Genomic DNA, 20716 nt, shown 5'->3' on the forward strand with positions numbered 1-20716 from the left:
AACCTTGATTGCCCTCTCATTCACAGAATATCACACTATGACACTGCATTGATAATATGCTAATTAGACATAGTGATCTAAGTAGCAACCACACTAGATATATTGTTAGGACAAATGCATGTCAGAGGATGGAAAATAAGCACAATAAAATGTCAGGGTCTCCTCAGGGAAATGTCTAGGGGTTAAGTGATCTGTAACACATAGAATATCTCTTTCAAAATAAAGGATATTTGCTGCACAATGCTCAATGGACGGACCACTTGCAACATACACTTCATTTGGTCATACCATTTTGAGGTATTTGCTGAGCAATCCAATAAGCTGCTAGTTTTGATTGGGATCCTGAATAAGCAAACGTTCTTCAATAGCAAACTGCTCTGCCACTTGGGCCATACAACTTAGTAGATCCAATATTACTTGTAATGTCTGTGGTAGATAGGCATGCTTTATGAAACTTTTGACAAACCACTATAGCACAGAGCCTTAGAGCTTTGGCACAAACCTATGTCATCCTCTGCCGAGAAATAATCTCCAGGCTTGCCACTGAGATTATTTAACAGGCAGTCATTGACAAATGACTCCAGGCTTGCCACCGAGCCTTAGTAGAGATGAAGCTATTGACCATGGGCAACAAGCTACCATGAAACTTGAACTACCCATCATTTGACAATTCGGCATTGTCTAATCTATCATCCAATAAATGTGGGTGTCTACAGCAGCATTCCATCATCAAATGAAAGCGTTGTGCGTAAGATCAAGCTCAAGTAGATCTTAAAGGTACAAGTAAGTTGTACAAAAAATAGTTTCAAATGCACATGGCCCACATTCCTGCCACATTGTCTCTTTTCTCTCAACCTATATCTATGGCATTATACCTTCAGGCAACCTATGACCAGTTGACTGAAGAAGAAGAAAAGCCTGATTTACAGATATTTCCACACAATGTGCTGGCACTCTCTCAAAGTAGATGGCTTTGCACAACAGCCTCACTTTGAAGGAGAGTGGTAGGCCTGAAGGAAAGTGGTGAGGAAAAATCTTCCCATTGGGCAGAACTTTAGCAGTGTACCTGGTTGTTCATTTTGCCTGGAAGGAGCAACAGCAAGAGTTGCAGATCAATCATTTAGTTAGATTCATGGGCAGTTCAATCATTTAGTCAGATGGTTGAAAAATGGGAAGAACACAATAGGAAAATGACTGAGGAGGTCTGGAGGAGAGGCATGTGGATAGACCTTCCTGTAGGGGTACAAAATGTAAAGATATTTGTGCCTTATGTGAGTGCTTGCCAAAGAGCAATCTCTGCATAGGAAGATCTTTATAATTAGATGGACAAGATGGCCCATTCTGTGTACATCAGTCAGCCTCTTTCCATATCCATTTGTGACCTTGCCCAAAGGACCTACAGATGAAGTGGCCATGGCAGGAGGGATGGAAGCTATGCATGGCCTTTCATTCACTAAGGCTGATCTGGCTAGAACCACTGCTGAGTGCCCAGCCTGCCACAAGAGAAACCAACAATGAGCCCACAATATGGCACTATTCTACAGGAGGATGAGCCAGACCTGGTGGCAAGTTAATTACATAGGACCAGGTCCAGTAGGCACTTGGTTTTTACTGAAGTAAACACACTAGAACAAAGTTTCCTTCCTTATGCACGATGCTGCTACCAAAATCACTATTCTGTAGGCCTGGGGAATGCCATAATCATCACCATGGTTTACTATACAGCATTGCTTCTGGCCAAGGAACTCATTTAACAGCAAATGAGTTGTGGCTATTGGCTCATGTTCGTGAAACTTACTAGTCTTAGTATGTGAAATGGTGGTATGGTCTTTTGAAAACTCAGTTATGATGGCAACCACTTTGGGAGCAGGTCCGTGTCTTCTAAGATACATATATGCAGTAAATCAGTAAGCAACATATTTCTCTCACAGTTAGAATTCACAAGTCCAGAAATCATGTGTAGGGAATGGGAATGGCTCCTCTCACTTTTACTCAACTTAGGGCTCTACTGATCTAGAAGTATTAGTACCAAAGAAGAATACTTTCACCAAGGAACACATTAATGGTTCCATTAATTTGAGAGATGAGACTGTCCGCTAGCTACTTCACAAGTCCTCGTGCCAATGAATCAAGAAACAAATAAAAGAATACCTTATGGGCTAGGCAGATTTATCTTGATGATCAAGAGGAAATTAGATTGCCATCACAAAATAGTAGTAAGGAAGAGTATGCCTGGAATGCAGTAGATCCCCTGAGATGCCTTAGTAATCTCATATCCTGTGATAAACTTCAATGGAAAATTACAACAACCCAATAGAGCCAGGACTGTTAGTGGCTTAGACCTTTCAGGGATTAAGGTTTAGGTCACTCCAACAGGCAAGAAACCACAACCAGCTGAGATTTTTGCTGAGGGCAAAGACAATATGAAATGGGTAGTGGAAGAAAGTAGTTATAAATACCAGCTATGACCATGTAAGCAGTTTTAGAAATAAGCACTGTAATAGTTAGGAGTATTTTATTTTGATACAAATATATTTTTATGTATATTAACCAATTTTTTTCAGGCTCCCATTCTCCTAGTCAAATGTAATATACAATTTGTTGATAATATTTAAGCTCTCAGTGTTTAAGTAATTGGATATCAAAAAGGGAATATTGAAACACCTAGAAGAGAGATGATTATCACCCAAAAATGGATAAAAGGAGTTCATTTCCTCTTTTGGGGAGACAGCATGTTTCAATTCTATGAGGGATAGTTACATTATTAGGTGGAAGCATAATGTTGTTATTGCTGTCATTTAAAAATTAAGCAGGCCGGGCACGGTGGCTCATGCCTATAATCCCAGCACTTTGGGAGGCCGAGGTGGGCAGATCATTTGACGTTAGGAGTTCAAGAGCAGCCTGACCAACATGGAGAAACCCTGTCTCTACTTAAAATACAAAATTAGCTGGGTGTAGCCCGGTGTGGTGGCACATGCCTGTAATCCCAGCTACTTGGGAGGCTGAGGCAGGAGAATCACTTGAACCTGGGAGTTGGAGGTTGTGGTGAACTGAGATCACACCATTGCACTCCAGCCTGGGCAACAAGAGAGAAACTCCATTTCAAAAAAAAAAAAAAAAAAAAAATTAAGCTAAGCCGAGTGCGGTGGCTCACGCCTGTAATCCCAGCACTTTGGGAGGCCAAGGTGGGCAGATCATTTGAGGTCAGGAGTTCAAGACCAGCCTGGCCAACATAGTGAAATCCCGTCTCTACTAAAAATACAAAAAGTAGCTGGGCATGGTGGCACACACCCATAATCCCAACTACTCGGGAGGCTGAGGCAGGAGAATTGCTTGAACCCAGGAGACAGAGGTTGCAGTGAGCCAAGATTATTCCACTGCACTCCAGCCTAGGCAACAGAGTGAGCTCCTTCTCAAAAAAAAAAAAAAAAAATTAAGCCAAATATGGTTCAGAAAGGTATATAGAGATATTTAGTCGACAAAGAATCAACTGTGGTGGATTTGTATTTGTATTGTGTTAACTTAGCTAAGCTGAACTACATCTCCCAGAATCCCTTCATTGCAGAGCTCTAAATTAGTATGGGCCATAAGAGACATCATTATTTTTAAGAAACATATTGTTTAACTAGTGAAGTAACTTTCCAACTGATCTTCAGTTATTTCTGAAACATTAAAAATACCCAACTAAAAATAGTGGGTTAAAAAAATTGTAAAGCATTCATATCGTGGAATATTATACAGCTATTAAAAAGCACATTGTGGAAATTTATTTTCTGGAATGGACAGATGTCCAAAATAGCTGTTTTTTTCTGAGACAGAGTCTCACTCTGTCACTCAGGGTAGAGTGCAGTGGTGCAGTCATGGCTCACTGCATTCTTGACCTCCTGGGCTCAAGCAATCCTCCTGCCTCAGCCTCCCAAGTAGCTGGGACTACAGGCACACGCCACCTTACCTGGCTAATTTTTGTGTTTTTTTGTAGAGATAGGGTTTCACTATGCTGCTTAGGCTGGTCTCGAACTCCTGGGCTCAAGAGATCCACCCACCTTGGTCTCCCAAAGTGCTGGGATTATAGGCATAAGCCACCATGCCCGGCCTCCACAATAGGCTTAAAATGAAGAAAATCAGACCATAAAATTGTATGTAGAGTACTGGCTCATTTGTTACTGTATGCATTTTCCACTGGAAAAAAGTCTGAAGGAACATAAGATGACTGTGTCTATGTGATGTGATTATAGGTTATTTTTCCCTTCTTTGAAACTACTCGTATTTCCTAATTTTTCTTTAATAAGCATATATTACTTTTGTAATTAAAATAAACTTTTATAATAGTACTTTGTAAGAACACAGAGTACTTTCTGGTCTCACATCAGCACATCTGTCTCTCTATCCAGGTGTTCACTGCTGTATTCTGTGAGAGATGCATAATAATGCTTCTCATATTTGCTTACATTCAAGTAGGAGTGATTGGGTGTTTATTACTAGGTACCATTACACAGCCAATTGTAATATCAGAAACTCAGTGTCTCAAATTCAGGGACAAAATCTTTTTCACCATGGAATTCCTACCACCTCTCACAGTGCTGGCACATAGTAGGACTCATTAAATAAGTTGAATGAATCAATAAATGAACCCCTGATTCTTCCATTTCCTTTGATCCTTCAAGGTGTCATCTTAGCAATTGTACTTCCTTAATGTTTATTTAGTTTGTTCCCTCCTTTCTACCTCCACCACCACTTATTAATTCAGATCCACATGATGTCCTGCCTCTATTTCTCTCTACATTGCAGCTAGGGTGCATTGTTTAAGAAACAGAACAAATCTCATTATGCCAATCAAGATGCTGTCTTTACTGCTAGTTAGAGAGAAGTAAGCAGCTAAACGGGAAGTAAAATTTGGTTCTTTTTATTCACTACTGCCTTCTTTGCTATGTTACAACTCCTTTCCATATTTTAATACTTGTTTTGTGGAAATACGCCCAATCTCACACACTTCCCTCCGTTTCCTTGCCAAGATGGGAATCAATGGCAGCAGGCAAGGCCGGGCATGGTGGCTCATGCCTGTAATCCCAGCACATTGGGTGGCTGAGGCCAGTGGAAAACCTGAGGTCGAGAGTTCGAGACCAGCCTGGCCAACATGGCAAAACTCCATCTCACTAAAAATACAAAATTAGCTGAGCGTCGTGGTAGGCATCTGTAATCCAAGCTACTCGGGAGGCTGAGGCACGAGAATCACTTGAACCCGGGAGGTGGAGGCTGCCGTGAACTGAGATTTCGCCACTGCATTCCAGCCTGGGCAACAGAGAGAGACTCCGTCTCAAAATCAAACAAACAAACAAAAAAGACAGTAGGCAGTAGTGTTGGTGATGACAATGTTCATCACTTATTCATTCATTCATCAAGCATTTATGGATCATGTAGCAGAAACAAGCTGTCCTAAATGCTGTCAGTGCCAAGATAACCAGTGCATAACTCTTATCCCCAAGAAACTGTTATCCTAGTCTGAGGAGAATGCACGCTATGGCAGAACTGCCTGAGAAGCACATGCCTATTGGAGGTTTGGGCCAATTGGGCTTTGAGAGACCTGAGGAAATAGTGATTAATTCTCACAGGTAGGCAGTGCACAGTGGCTCATGCCTGTAATCACAGCATTTTGAGAGGCCAAGGTGGGTGGATCACTTGAGGTCAGGAATAGGAGGTCAGGAATGGCCTGGCCAACATAGTGAAACCCCGCCTCTACTAAAAATACAAAAATTAGCTGGGCGTGGTGGCACATGCCTATAATCCCAGTTACTTGGAGGCTGAGGCAGGAGAATCGCTTGAACCCAGGAGGCAGAGGTTGCAGTGAGCCAAGATCGCACCATTGCACTCCAGCCTGGGCGACACAGCAAGACTGTCTCAAAAAAAAAAAAAAAAAATTCTCAAACAGGTAGGGAAAAGGCAGGCTTACAGAAGTGCTCATATTTGAGCTGGAGCATTGATAGAAGAGCTGGATTCCTCAGTTGGGAAAAGGCTTTCAGGCATGTGGACAAGGCTGAGCAAAGGCAGAGAGATGGGAAAGCCCCAAAGGTGGTAACAGAGTGATGGTGATGATGGAGGAGTAAAAGTGGAGATGCGACCTAAAAAAGAAGAAGCCTGACTAGTCAGGGTCTTTCAATGTCATGATGCTTTTAGATTTCATTATATAGGCATAAAGAAGTATTGAAGGATTTTAAAACTTGAAATGATTAGTATTGTGTTTGGAAGAATAGATGGGATGACAGAAAGACTTGAGGCAGAGAAACCTTTTAGGACCTTAGTGTGGAAGTCCAGATGAGAGACAGCGAGGGGCTGAGACAGACTGGGAGTGAGGAGAGCAGGGAGGGTGGTGGTAAAGCAAAAGCTATAAAAGATCTTTTTTTTTTTTTCTTTTTTGTGAGCCGGCGTCTCACTCTGTCGCCAGGCTGGAGTGCAATGGCTCGATCTCCGCTCACTGCAACCTCTGACTCCCTGGTTCAAGCGATTCTCCTGCCTCAGCCCCCTGAGTAGCTGGGATAACAGGTACCTGCCACCACGCCCAGCTAATATTTTTATTTTTAGTGGAGAGGGGGTTTCACCATATTGGCCAGGATGGCCTTGATCTCCTGACCTTGTGATCCGCCCGCCTTGGCCTCCCAAAGTGCTGGGATTACAGGTGTAAGCCACTGCACCCCACCATAAGATCTTTCTGTGCAGATAGAAATATGAGAATTTGATTAAAAATAAATATAGGGCTTGAACACTCTGGAAAGAGAGGGCTCTGATGAAAGTGAATTGTGTAACAATGGCTCCAGGCAACACTACAGCTGTGTCCAAGCCGGACCAGAGAAGGCTTTTCCTGGAACCAGAGAAAGAGAATGGGAAAATGGCCAGGGTCGAGCAGTAATTCCATAGATAGCAAGAGGCAAGGCCAGAACAGAGCTTCTGCACCCCAGGGACTCTGATTATACATGCACCCCTCCCATCACCCCCAACCCACCCAAGCCTCACAGAGGGGCATGCAAGGAGTGGGAGACAGAGGTTCTGCCACCTGCCTGATGAGAACTATTATTCTAGAAGGACCCTCCAGGAGGGACCTAGGCAGAGTTGGGAAGATGGTCGCTGGAGCATGGGAAAGAGGTTTAGGGTTGGAGATCCAGGAATCAGCAGCATGTGGAGGATAATGGAAGTCACCACAGTGGAAGAACGTGCCTACATGTGAGGTGGAACTGGTCAGGGTTGTTATTGGGAGGGTCATAGACCTCCTTGCAGAGCTGATAAAAGCTATGAACTCCTTCCTAGAAAAATGCATGTAGACACACACACACACACACACACACACACACACACACCAAATGTAGTGTATAATTACAGGAAATTCACAGAGTAAAGTTAAAAGAGTGAGAAAGAAGAAAGCCAAAGATGGATGCCTAGGGAATCACCCCCATAATTAGGAGGATACTACAAAGTAAATACAGCAAGATCAAAGGAACAGAAGAGCCAAGGGAGCGGTAGCAAAGAAGCCTTGGAAAGGGAAGTTTCCAGCATGTCAGATAGATTGAAATTGAAAGAAGACATTTAGCTTGACAATTAGACATTGGTGATTTTTGGCCAGTAAGTACAATATATTGTCAAGCACACAGTATTATAATGACTTGTTACTGAGCACAGTGCCTGCGACATGGTATCATGATAAATGCTTGTAAATATTTGATGAATTAATTCATTAATTTCAGTAGCATGTTGGCAGGAGAAGCCAGATTGCAGAGGGGAGTAGTGATAGGAATTTTTAAAATAATAGTAGTGAATGATTCATGGCACCCCACAGCTGGGTATGAACAGAAGAAGAGAGCTGAAGTGGTAATGACAGAGGTTTTTATGGATGATGAGACTTGGGCATGTTTGTGTAAGATGAGAGAATAAAACTGTGGAGAGGAAGGGACCAAAGATGTCAGAGGGAGGGAAGGAGTTAAGTAACTGAACAAAATTAGGGCCATGGCAAGTGAGTATGGGATAGAGTTCAACAGAGGTAAAATTTACCTTGGAAAAGATGCATGCCATCTTCTAAAGAAAAGAGAGCAGAAAGAAGATTAGAGGCATAAGGCAACAGTTAGGATTTACTATGCACAGGAATTATATTAGGTTGTCTTACGTAATCCATCCAACAAATCTTTGGAGTAGGCATTATTAGTTTCATTTTTTAGATAAGAAAACTCAGGCTCATAGAAATTGGGCAACATGCTCAAGTTGACACAGTCAGAAATTGATAGAGCTCCAGATTACCTATTTCAAAGCCCATGCTTTTACATACATTAAAGTTTTGAGGTGCCAAAGATGAAAAGGGAGTTACAGACATTCATAACTGATAGTTTCTACATTTACAGATATTAGAAGGCTGCTGGGAGTGAGAGGGAATGTTGCAATAGGAAGAGAGGTAAACAGTTGGGACTGCCACTGTGAAGAATAAATTGTTTTGCAACATTAGGGACCCAGCTTAAAACAAAAAACACTCACAGAGGCACACAGATATTAAAATGTGTTAAAGAAAAATAACTGTAGATCTACATGTTTTTTACCTCACTTGCAAAGCTGTTGCAATTCAACTAAATAACAACAGCATTTTTCTCGCAGCCACCCACATGTAATTCCTTTCTGTGGCCACAGTAGGGCAGGAGTTCTCTTTTATAGGAATCATAGTCCTGCATAATTTTATCCTCATCAAAGTGTATTTTTGATACTTTGAGATTTACAAACTATATTCGCAAGCATAATGAGAAGGCAAACTTATTTTAAAGAAACTTGCCTCAATGCTGTGATCAAGTAAATGCAATTAAACATTACATAAATGGGAAAAGCTGCATCCCACAGCATTCGAGCATATCTTTAAAATGCAAATGATTTATTTCTTTAATGATGAAAGAAAAAATCTTGTGAAAGCATCATTTTCAGATGAATAAAATATCAAACCCAGGGTATTTTTTATATCTAGTTGTCTTACAAATATTTTACATACAGGCTTGTAAACTAAAAAAGAAAAAAGTATATTTGGCACGTTTTGGTAATTGAATCTTAAAAATAAATAATTTCTAGCTAAGCTTTCAAAAGTATACTTACTAGATTTCATTTTTCAATTCAGAAATTTAAAGAGAATTCATAACAAAAATGGTCTACAACACCATTATACAGACGATTCCTTTTTTTAAAAAATAAGATAACATGTTTGGAGTTATAAATTCAAAAAGTACGAATCATTTTAAAAATGCAAAGCAAATGTCACCTTCCCCTTATCATCTTCTCCCCTCCCCTATTCCTTCTCCCTGAAAGTAACCACTGTTAGATTCCTGCGATTGAAGAACACTTTCCCAAGGAATGTTTTACCCTAAGATTAGGAATGGCATTTAAAACAACAGGCTTTAATCACTTCAAAAGAATTTGAACCAGAACCCAGGTTGCAATTTGATTGCACATGTGAAATGTTGCAATGGCCTCAGAACCAAAATCCCGAGTAAATGGCCAGCTATTCCCCCACCATTCCCACCAACACCTTTCAGAGGGAATGAGAAATCAAAGTGCCTGCTCACCTCCAGAAATGATCTTTCCAGAGGTAAAATATTTGGGGTATGCTTAAGCAGCAGCTGTTCCTGCTGTCTGCCAGAAGCCCAGAAAAAAGACTCTGTCGCCAGGGCTGTCAATATGGTCCTTTCTTACACACTGAGATCAATTTAACAAAACAAAACAAAAATATGCTAGCTTAGAAATGACAAGGAATTTAGCCATACACGTTGAAGAGAAAAGTGTGTTTTACATATATCCTGAATAAAGTATCTAACTTTTAAAGAATGTTGTAAACTATTTCCATATGTACATTATATCAAAGTACTTTCCGCAAGTTCAGTTGAAAGGAAATACCCAGAGCATTAGGCCCATCAGAAATGATGTCTCCAGTTGTGGTTTTCAGATGCCCTGCCATGCATTTGCCCAGAACTAATCAAAGACAGCTTGATACTATCAGCCAGTGTGTGTGTATGGGGGTGTGTGTGTGTAATTCCTTACAAAGAGAAAAAAAAATCATTTTAGGTAAAACATGATACAGGAGGATATCAGTTGGCTTTTTGGTTTATTTCCAATATTATCACTGCTCTTCAATCATTCTAAATGAGAAGACTTCATCCTGGCCATCTTGATGCATTTTTTTGTGTTTCTCTGTAAGTAGGTAAGAAGGCAGCTCTTGTACTGCAAGCAGGAAAGAGGCTTACTGAGCATCTCTACCATGAACCATGTGCTCTGCGATGTGGACCACACAAGGTATTTCAGCAACCCTCAGAACCTCTGAAATTATGATTATTTATCTTCATTTTTACAGGTGAGGTGACTAAGATGGAAGGAAGATAAGAAAATTGCTCAGTCACCTAACTGGTTAATGGTAGACCTATGATTTAAACCCATGTTTGTCTAACACCCAATCGTACACAGTTTGTACCACATCGTTGTGAAAGGGCAGTTCAAGATCCATCTGGGTGAAGATCAGCCAGGAGATCTGTTACCATGAAAGTTCTTGGCCTGACTTTCAGAGGTTCTGATTGGGGACATCTTTGATGGAGCTTGGGTTTCTGAATTTTAACAAGTTTCCCAGAAGAGTCCTAAGTGAATCTAAAGTGTGAGAACCACTGACAATATTGTTAAGCTCAGATTTTTGAAACAGAAAAGGAAATTTCAGAAGACAAACCTCATGGGAGCTTCTGATGTCAATTTCTGAAGACATGGCAATCCCAAGTGTTTTCTTCACTGCCGATCCTGTCCTTTGCATTACCTCTTAGCTTTGTGTTACGTTGAATAGAGTGATCCTTGACTCCAAACAGATTGAGTTACCAGCTTTCTCTGCTTAAAATTCCCTCAGCAGAAGTCAGTCTTTCAACCCACCATCAGCAATTACAAAACTAAGTATATAAATACTCCTTGAGGAGGGAACATGTTGACTCACATGAAATGAGCATGTGTGTGGGTTTGGGTGCCTAGGGCAGGGGTTCCAGGATTATGTCCAGAAAGAGAGCAGACATTTAGGGTTAGCATGCTCCTTGGTTCCCTGAACTCTTTGATTTGGGGGTGGGATATTGGCAGGTGAAAGCCAGAGCAGCGCCCTCTAAAGCATGGGACCCAGAGGAGAGGCCCCTTGTCTGAGGGCCGCACTGGTCCTAGAGATGAATGGTAAGGACCCACACAACCTGGTGTCTGGAGAACCCCCTAACCTCATTTCTGTTGTGCTTTCCCTCAGCTTCAGGACCTCCTCCTGCCTCCGGACTATTCTCTGCTGGAAAGCTCTTTCCCACATATCCTTATGGCCACCCTCCTCACTGCCTTCAGGTCTTTGCTTCAATGTCCCCCTCTTGGGGAAGCCTCCTCTCACCAGGATATTCAAACTGCAACCCCCTACTTCCACCCTGCATTCTATCCCCTTTATCTGCTTTATATATATATATATATATATATATATATATATATATATATTTTTTTTTTTTTTTTTTTTTTTTTTGAGACGGAGTCTCGCTCTGTCCCCAGGCTGGAGTGCAGTGGCGTGATCTCAGCTCACTGCAACCTCCGCCTCCTGGGTTCATGCCATTCTCCTGCCTCAGCCTCCCAAGTAGCTGGGACTACAGGCGCCTGCCACCATGCCCAGCTAATTTTTTTGTATTTTTTAGTAGAGACGGGGTTTCACCGTGTTAGCCAGGATGGTCTCGATCTCCCGACCTCGTGATCTGCCCGCCTCGGCCTCCCAAAGTGCTGGGATTACAGGCGTGAGCCACCGTGCCCGGCATCTGCTTTATATTTTGTATAGCATTTATTGTTCATATCATGTTTTTTACTTACTTACCTATTGACATATTACTTATTCCTTCATTCATTTATTGTCTGTCAGCCCTCACTGGAAGGTAATCTCCAGTAAGGCGGGGATTTTTGTCTGTTTTGTTCTTCTGAGTGCCTATATTAGCATTTTGTACATAGTCAACGAATTGTAAATAATACTTGACTGATTGTGAAGAAATTTTAAAAACCAGGGGCTTGGTGTCTTTCCCATCTTACATTGGAGCAGGATATCCTGGCTGTCACTGGGGGACGGCGTGAATTCAGAGATAATGGCGAATGGAGTGAGGGAGAATGATGATGATTTTCATTTAGCAACCTTATCCTCTTTCGTCTCCCCCAAATTGTCAAAAAAATGAATCTTCCTGAGGGAACCCCTTGAGAATGAAGCAGAGAGCATGGTTGAAGAGGCAGCAATCAACGCCTTATTTTATCCACGGGATAAATGAGTGGCAAGACTCCATGACTCTCTCTTTTGCTTGTTCTCTCTTAAAAATAGAATTGTAGGGCCGGGCGTGGTGGCTCATGCCTGTAATCCCAGCAATTTGGGAGGGCAAGTCGGGTGGATCACCTGAGGTCAGGAGTTCGAGACCAGCCTGACCAACAAGGTGAAACCCTGTATCTACTAAAAATACAAAAATTAGCTGACCGTGGTGGTGGGTGCCTATAATCCCAACTACTCGGGAGCGTGAGGCAGGAGAATCACTTGAACCCGGGAGGTGGAGGTTGCAGTGAGCTGAGATTGCGATTGCGCCATTGCATTCCAGCCTGGGCAACAGAGTGAGACTCTGTCTCAAAAAAAAAAAAAAAAAGAAGAGAGAGAGAGAATTGTGGGAATTCCCAATCAGGAAAATATTTCAACATAAAAATATATTGGCTTAAAATTCTCTGGAGGAAATGTAATGGTAATATATGTCAAAAAGAAAAAGGGGTGACACAGTGGCTCACATCTCTAATTCCATTGCTTTGGGAGGCCGAGGCAGGAGAATCGCTTTGAGGCCAGGAGTTTGAGACCAGCCTAGGCAACGTAGCAAGACTCCATCTTTTTTTTCTTTTTTTAAACAAAAACCATTTTACAAATTAGCCAGGTGTGGTGGTACATGCCTGTAGTCCCAGCTGCTTGGAAGGCTGAGGCAGAGGATTGCTTGATCCCAAAAGTTTGACGTTGCAGTGAGCCAGGAATGGCACCATTAAACTCCAGCCTAGTCAATAGAGCAAGACCCTGTCTCTAAAAACACAAAACAAAATGGAAGAAAAAAGAAAGAATATAAAACTTCCAAATGTTAGAAAAGCTTGTTCCTGTCTTTTTGAAAATGGCTACTATACTATAAAAAAGAACGATATCATGTCCTTTGCAGGAACATGGATGGAGCTGGAGGCCATTATCCCTAGCAAACTAATGCAGGAATGGAAAACCAAATTCTGCATGTTCTCACTTATAAGTAGGAGCTAAATGATGAGAACACATGGACACATAGAGGGAAACAAACACTGGGGCCTACTGCAGGGTAGAGGGTGGGAGGAGGGAGAGGACCAGGAAAAATAACTAATGGGTACTAAGCTTAATACCTGTGTGATAAAATAATCTATACAACAAACTCCCATGACATAAGTTTACCTATATAACAAATCTGCACATATACCACTGAACTTAAAAGTTAAAAATAAATAAATAAATACATATACAAAAACTCAAAAAAATGGCTATGGAGCTTTTGATATGCTTAAAAATTGATAAAACAGTTCTCTTTAAAATTATTAAAATGTTCACTCTGTTGGAAATGATATCCTTTGCAAGGATTTACATTTTGAATGAAAAGTTTCAGATGACAATCTGAAAATGTGCAAGAGTCTACATAACTTTCCAAAATGTTAAGGGGTACTCAAGTAAAAAGAAATATTTAAACATCATTGCACTGTACCATTGTTTTAGAGGTATGTTGCTATGTAACAAATCACCTCAAAATTGAATGGAATTTAAAAAGCAGCCATTTTATTTTTTCCCACCATCCATTGGGCTGATTAGACATAACAAGGCAGTTTTCCACTAGTCTTGCTTAAGGTCTCTCATGCAATTGCAATCAGATGGCAGCTATGGCTAGAAGCAGAGTTGTCTAGATCAGGGTCCCAAACTATGAGCTAAGAGACCAGATCTGACCTGACATCAGTTTTTGTAAATAAAACTTTATTGGAACATAGCCATGACCATTTGTTTATGTATTATCTATGGCTACTGACACTCTACAATGGCAGAATTGAGTAGTTGTGACAGAGAGACCATATGGCCTGTGACATCTTTTTTTTTTTTTTTTTTTTTGAGACGGAGTCTCGCTCTGTCGCCCAGACTGGAGTGCAGTGGCGCAGTCTCGGCTCACTGCAAGCTCCGCCTCGTGGGTTCACGCCATTCTCCTGCCTCAGCCTCTCTGAGTAGCTGGGACTACAGGCGCCCGCCACCACGCCCGGCTAATTTTTTTTTTTTTTGTATTTTTAGTAGAGACGGGGTTTCACTGTGGTCTCGATCTCCTGACCTCGTGATCCGCCCACCTCGGCCTCCCAAAGCGCTGGGATTACAAGCGTGAGCCACCGCGCCCGGCCTGCCTGTGACATCTTTATATGACTTACACTAAGATGCAATAAACATGTGAATTTTCTTCAAGACCATTTGTTCTTTAGGCAAGTCAGGCTGTAAGCTTATTTTCAACCCTAGAATGAGAGCGAGTTGAGAGAGTAAAGCCTTCAGGCTATTTGCACAGATCAAGGAATATAGAAGCTGAATGAATATCAAGGGAATTTGGTCAGTAAATTGATTCTTTTCCTCCTTAATGGTAGGTGGTTGATGCCTAAATTATCTAGAGGATTGCATAATTTAAATATCCCTTAATGTAGAGGAGGATTTATTTGCTCCTAACTAAAACAGTTTAGGAAAGCTTTTCTTTTGCTGGTCTCCCTTAGGATGGAAAAGTAGCCCTGGGGCCACACAGGTACAGTAAAAGCTATGTGCTGACAGGGATGTTCCTTCTTAGTGTTTAACAATTAGTTCACACATTTCAGGTTTATTGGCCTTTAAATATTGAGAGTGAATTGGATTGCCTGAATTGATTTTGTTTTTCATAAATCTGTTTCTTGACTTAAGGCATTTGCACATGTTGGTTTCTATGTCCGGAGTGTTCTCCCTTTTTGTCACCCAGCCAACACCTACTTATCTTTGTTGTGAGCTTAAACACTTTCTCAGAAAAAGCCTCCCTTAACTCCCCCATGAGGTTCCCTTTCCACATTGTTTCACAGCACTGTGGACCTTCTTTTTGTGAGTCTAATCCCAGTGTGTGCAACAACAAATGTATTTATATGTTCCCCATTTAACATTGTCTCTCCTGTGTGCCATGAGGCCAAGGGAAGAGTCTCATCTGCTTTGCTGACTACTGTATTAACATTTATCCAGCAGCATAGTTTCTGGTACATGGTAGTTTCTAATAAATATTTATCAAGTAAATGAATGAAAGCTAAAGCAATTATAAAAGAATGTAAATGTTTGGCAAAAATACATAATCCTTCGGGTTAACCAGAAACATTTAAGAAGATTTATTAAAAATTATTGAATAGCTAATATTTTGGAAACCCAAAAGCATCTTTTCATCCAGAATTATTGCGGATCTTATCCTTTAATTTAGAAAATGTTAGGGACTGAATGTTTGTGTCCCCCTCAAAATTTATATGTTGGAATCCTAACTTCCAATGGGACGGTGAGGCTTTGGGGAGGTATTATATATAATTAGATTTTGAGGATGGAGCCCTGATGACGAGATAAGTGCCCTTCTAAGAAAAGACATGAGATAGGTGATCTCTCCACCACGTGGATACAGCAAGGAGATGGCCATCTGCAAACAGGAAGAGACATGGAATCTGCCAGTGCCTTGATCTTGGACTCAGCTTCCAGAACAGTGAGAAATAAATGTTGTTCAAGCCACTCAGTCTGTGGTAGTTACAGTAGCATGAACTAGCTGAGATAGAAATGAAATTCATAAAGACAGTGTTAACTTCTTTTCTTTTTTTTTTTTTTGAGACGGAGTCTCGCTCTGTAGCCCAGGCTGGAGTGCAGTGGCGCAATCTGAGCTCACTGCAAGCTCCACCTCCCAGGTTCACGCCATTCTTCTGCCTCAGCCTCCGGGTAGCTGTGACTACAGATGCCCGCCACCACGCCCGGCTAATTTTTTGTATTTTTAGTACAGACAGGGTTTCATCGTGTTAGCCAGGATGGTCTCCATCTCCTGACCTCATGATCCACCCACCTCGGCCTCCCAAAGTGCTGGGATTACAGGTGTGAGCCACCATGTCCAGCCAGATAGTGTTAGCTTTTCTACTCCTGGTTTAGAATAGTGTTTACCACATCTAGTTGTTAAGAAGATGGAGCTTTCCCCTTTGCAAGATTTTAAATTCTTTTCCCTTCCATTCATACAGAGAACTGGTCACACAGAGCACTGGATTCAATAAAAGGCTCGTTTTGGATTTTATAAAATCAAACCCCAAACTCTTTACAGAATCAAAGTATTAATAAGTACTTATAACAAAAATTTATAAAGTGCAAGTCATTATCAAACATGTACCAGATATATATCAGAGCTCCTGGTACCAAGAGCATACTATATTAGTGATCGTATACTGTAACTTGAGTAATATCTAGGGATGTGCTGGTAGTATTTAACCTCCAGCTCTCTGAGGGAAAATAGGATTTTGTAGCATTTGCTGAGGTGTAAATACTCTCACCATAACAATCTCAAGGTGCCAACCAGACGTCACTGGATGCAAAGCTGGAAAGAGGTGCACACAACTGGCTCTCACAAGCTGAGGTAAGATAGCTCCAGCACACCAACTTTTTCTATTGGACCTAATAATGGCAGAATAATTATTACCATCAATAAATAATATACTTTAGAGAAAAATCATAACATTCAGAACTGCTTCACAATCTTACGCTGTGAGGATTATATGTGGTTTTAGTTGGTTTGATAAGATGCATAGTTTACAGTGAAAGTTGGACATAGCCCTGACTATCAAAATTCTGGAAGCCCAAGCTCTTAATCATTAGGGTAGAGATTATAGGATGTTATTAAGTTGCTAAAACAAACTTGATTTGCTTACTTAAACACTTGGAGATTTTATATTTTTAAGGGTAAAAGAACCCTTTCAACCCTCTAACAGAATTTATAAGCAATTCAATGGAAGGAGAAATATTAGACTTTAAAAAGAAAACCACTGACTACATTCACATGTCTTTTTAGGAACCTGTCAAGAATACTTTGTCACACACATAGAACTGGATTCAATAAGAGCTTCATTTTGTTTTTTACAAAAATCAAAACCCAGAAGAGTTATAGAATCCATTTGGGTCACTTGGACAGAGTCGTTGCCATGTTCACACCCGTCAGTGCTCTTTGTCTTCTAAATACTGAACTTCAACACCAGCTTGTGAATATGAAAAAACAATTCAGCATAAGTGAAATAATCAGACGTGTAAGAATGCTCATGTTTTAAAATAGAGAAAAACTGGAAATAGCCCAAATGTTCAAAATAAAGGGAATGTCTAAATTATAGCATGTAAATTTGATACTGCATGCAGCTACTAAAATATTCTTTGAAAAATGTAATCACAGGGGTTATGTGGGGGAAAAAAAAGAGTTGAAAGTTTATATATGCAGTGGCCTTCCAGTTTTGACTTAAAATGTCTCTTTCATTCATGGAAAACAAGATGGGAGGAAAAACATCCAACTATTAAAAATGACTGAGTAGTGGCCAGGCGTAGTGGCTCAAGCCTGTCATCCCAACACTTTAGCAGGCGGAGGCGGGCGGACGTCCTGAGGTCAGGAGTTTGAGACCAGCCTGGCAAACATGGCAAACCCGTCTCTACTAAAAATACAAAAATTAGCCAGATGTGGTGACAGGCGCCTGTAATCCCAGCTACTCGGGAGGCTGAGGCAGAATGGCTTGAACCCAGGAGGTGGAGGTTGCAGTAAGCTGAGATCACGTCACTGCACTCCAGCCTGGGTGACAGAGCGAGACTCTGTCTCCAAAATAATAATAATAATAATAATAAGTAGTGAAATTGAGATTTTTTATCATTCTATTTTTCCAAACTTTCCAAATAGTCTACAAAGATATAAGTAAAACCATTTAACATACGAAGAATTCTTGGAAAAGAATGTACACCTCAATTCTTTAACTTCCTTACATTTCTCAAAGTTCACCCATTTCATATTTTGCTGAAACTTGCTAGTTCCCACCAGCTAGAGCCTGTGTGTCCGGTCATGTTGTTCTACCTAACTTGGAGCAGCAAGGAGAGGGAGGAGCCTCCCTCCACCAGCAAGAACTCAGGCTGGGGTGGCAAACAGGCTTTCTCTTCCACAGCAATTTTTCAGAAATTACATCTCAAACCTTTCAAAAACTAGACTGGCCTACAGAGCAGCCAATTAATTTAAGTTTTAAGGCACATTATGGTCTGAGCATATTATTAAAAGTGCCAGTTTTTAGATTGTTATATCAAATACAATAAAACAGTCACAGAACTGCTTGGTGCAGTATATATAAGCCTAAATCATGAGACAGTGATGTAAATCTGCCTTAAAATTCAAGCTGTTCAATTCTATCCCTGTTTTATAATATTTTCAATATTGTGATTAAGCATTATACAAGATAATTAATTCTACTATCCTGGTTTCTTAACAATCTTTGGGATTGGCAAGTGTTTGGAGAAAGCTAATGGATCTCAATCGTTTGAGACTATGAATGTTGACAACAGGGATCCCAGCTATCATTGATTATGCTAGCATTTATCAGAGTGCCCAGTCAATAGACTTATTCACTAGCACAGCTGCAAAAATCCTACCAACAATACAAATGGTTCTGGGTTTTCTATAACCTGTGTCTGTTCTCTCATCAGTAAAATGGGAATGAAGCTGTTGGAGTTGCTGGGAGGACTAAAACAGATTTGGTGGAGTCAGGCACACAGCCAGTTAAGTGTACTGTGGTTAAAATGAAATTTTTTTTTTTTTTTTTTTTGAGGAGTCTCACCGTCACTCAGGCTGGAGTGCAGTGGCACAATCTCGGCTCACTGCAACCTCTGCCTCACAGGTTCAAGCGATTCTTCTGCCTCAGCCTCCTGAGTAGCTGGCATTACAGGTGCATGCCACCACTCCTGGCTAATTTTTGTATTTTTAGTAGAGACGGGGTTTCACCATACTGGTCAGGCTGGTCTCGAACTCCTGACCTCCGGTGATCCACCCACCTCAGCCTCCCAAAGTGCTGGGATTACAGGTGTGAGCCACTGCACCCGGCGGTTAAAATTAAATTCTTAAAAGGGAGATCAACTGCCAGCTTTGCCACTTACTAGTTCTGTGACTCCTCTTCTGCAAAACGCTAATTAAAAATTTTTTATACCAAGAACAAGTTAACTGGCAGTGGGGTACAGTAAAGGTGTTATGAGATCCCATTTTTTTGGCCTTTTACCTTAAGGGGTATTCTTATTTTTTAATTATTTTTTAGGCAGGGTCTTGCCAAGCTGCCCAAGGTGGTCTCCAACTCCTGTCAAGTGATCCTTCCGCCTCAGCATCCCGTGTTGCGACTGGGACTGCACGGGTGAGCCACTGAGTCTAGCCTAAGAAAAGGATTTTTTTTTTTTGAGACCGAGTCTCGCTCTGTCGCAGTCAGGAGTGCAGTGGCGCGATCTTGGCTCACTGCAACCTCTGCCTTCCGGGTTCAAGCAATCCTCTTGCCTCAGCCTCCCAAGTAACAGGATTACAGACGCGTACCACCACGCCCAGCTAGTTTTTTGTATTTTTAGTACAGACGGGGTTTCACCGCGCTAGCCAGGATGGTCTCGATCTCCTAACCTCATGATCCACCTGCCTCGGCCTCCCAAAGTACTGGGATTACAGGCATGAACCATGGAGTCCAGCCAGAAAAGCATGTTCTTATGTATAACTAAGTGGTAACTCTCCTCTGCTTAAGTAGTTACATCATGCCAGTTAGTAGGTAAATTTTCCTCAACTGAGGAAAATAGTCAAAATTTACTGAACTCCCCAGGTACTTTCAGCTTCTGCATTCCATGATGGCTCAAGGTCTCTGCTCTCTACTCAGAGATTGGAATAAAGCTTGTTATGGCTTGAAGAGATGGTGTTGGCTGGGTGCAGGGGCTCACGCCTATAATCTCAGCATTTTGGGAGGCCGAGGTGGGCGGATCACTTGAGATCAAGAGTTCAAGATGAACCTGGCCAATATGGCAAAACCCCATCTTTATTAAAATACAAAAATTAGCCGGGTGTGGTGGTGGGCGCCTGTAATCCTCAGGAGGCTGAGGCAGAATTGCTTGAACCCAGGAGGTGGAGGTTGCAGTGAGCCGAAATCGAGCCAGTACACTCCAGCCTGGGCAAGAGCAAGGCTCCATTTCAAAAAAGAAAAAAAAAGGTTGTCAGCCAACAGGCTGGGCAGAATGGCTCATGCCTGTAATCCTGGCACTGTGGGAGGCTGAGGCAGGTAGATCGCTCGAGCCCAGGAGTTTTGAGACCAGCCTAGGAACATGGTGAAACTGTTTCTAAAAAAAAACAAAAAGGTGGTGCCCATGTGTAGTCCCAGCTACTTGGGAGGATGAGGCAGAGAATCACTTGAGCCCAGGAGGTGGAGGTTGCAGCAAGCCAAGACTGCATTCCAGGCTGGGCAGCACGAGTGAAACCTTGTCTGAGGTGGCAGAAACGCTACATAGTTCCCAAGAAAAATGAGGTCTGTATTTTAATATTCTGGCCTGGATAATAAATCCAATGTAGATCAGAAACTATACCCTTGACCCAAGGTTTTATATACAGTAGCTCACTCATTT

The sequence above is a fragment of the Symphalangus syndactylus genome, chromosome 10 (genome assembly GCF_028878055.3).
Source record: "Symphalangus syndactylus isolate Jambi chromosome 10, NHGRI_mSymSyn1-v2.1_pri, whole genome shotgun sequence".
In the NCBI taxonomy this organism is placed as follows: domain Eukaryota; kingdom Metazoa; phylum Chordata; class Mammalia; order Primates; family Hylobatidae; genus Symphalangus; species Symphalangus syndactylus.